Here is an 826-nt window from a genome sequence, read left to right on the forward strand (position 1 = left end):
GTGGTTTCAGTCCACGAACCAATCACAAGCGAGAAAAATTTGCGATTTTGGAAAAAAAGAAAGTGGCGATGCCAGACTCTCTAACCGGTCTCGTGTATTTCGCTCTCTCGCGCGCTCTCTCTCCCTCGCCAGCGCTTGACAGCCGGTAGAACGCGCGGCCAACTCTACCAATGTTCTATTTACACCTGCAACAATGCCATTATATCGTTAACAAGTCCACATTTCGTTTTTTTCGAGTGCGTTATTTTTTGGGCGCGTGTTATGGCACGAGCGGCTCAGCCAGGCGATAGGCCCATAGCAGCCACGTGACAAGTGCTGCCACCTAGCGCCACGACAACCAACTATGCCCCTACCCCCTCCCTCGGGGGGTGGGGGGGCCGGACTAGGCCTATACTCTGTTAATTATTAAGGATAATATACCGCTACTAAGCCTCCGCACATGGCTTCTACCGGGACATTATGAATAGGCCTAGGTTATAAATGCTATCTTGGGGATCCGTAGGCCTACCAGAGGAGCCGCTGTCATAGGCGAGCGCAGTAAGTCGTTCTGCGGCTGGACTTCCGCATGACGGCCTCTGACAGTAATTCACTAATTCTCTGCGGGCCACTCCTGTTGCCTAGGCCTATGACTGCCACAGCACGATATTTTATGAGATTTTACAGCCATTTTCATCTTAATCAATTACTAGCGAGGCCTTGGCTTAATGTTTAGGCACTAATTAGTTGGAAAACTGCTTTGTGTACTGATTTTCTCGAAGAGCAAGTCAATGTTAGCAATTTATTTGTAAATGAAGTCGTTTACATATAACATGCTTTATATTCTTAA

This window comes from Penaeus monodon, chromosome 33, assembly GCF_015228065.2.
Source record: "Penaeus monodon isolate SGIC_2016 chromosome 33, NSTDA_Pmon_1, whole genome shotgun sequence".
NCBI classification, from domain to species: Eukaryota; Metazoa; Arthropoda; class Malacostraca; order Decapoda; family Penaeidae; genus Penaeus; species Penaeus monodon.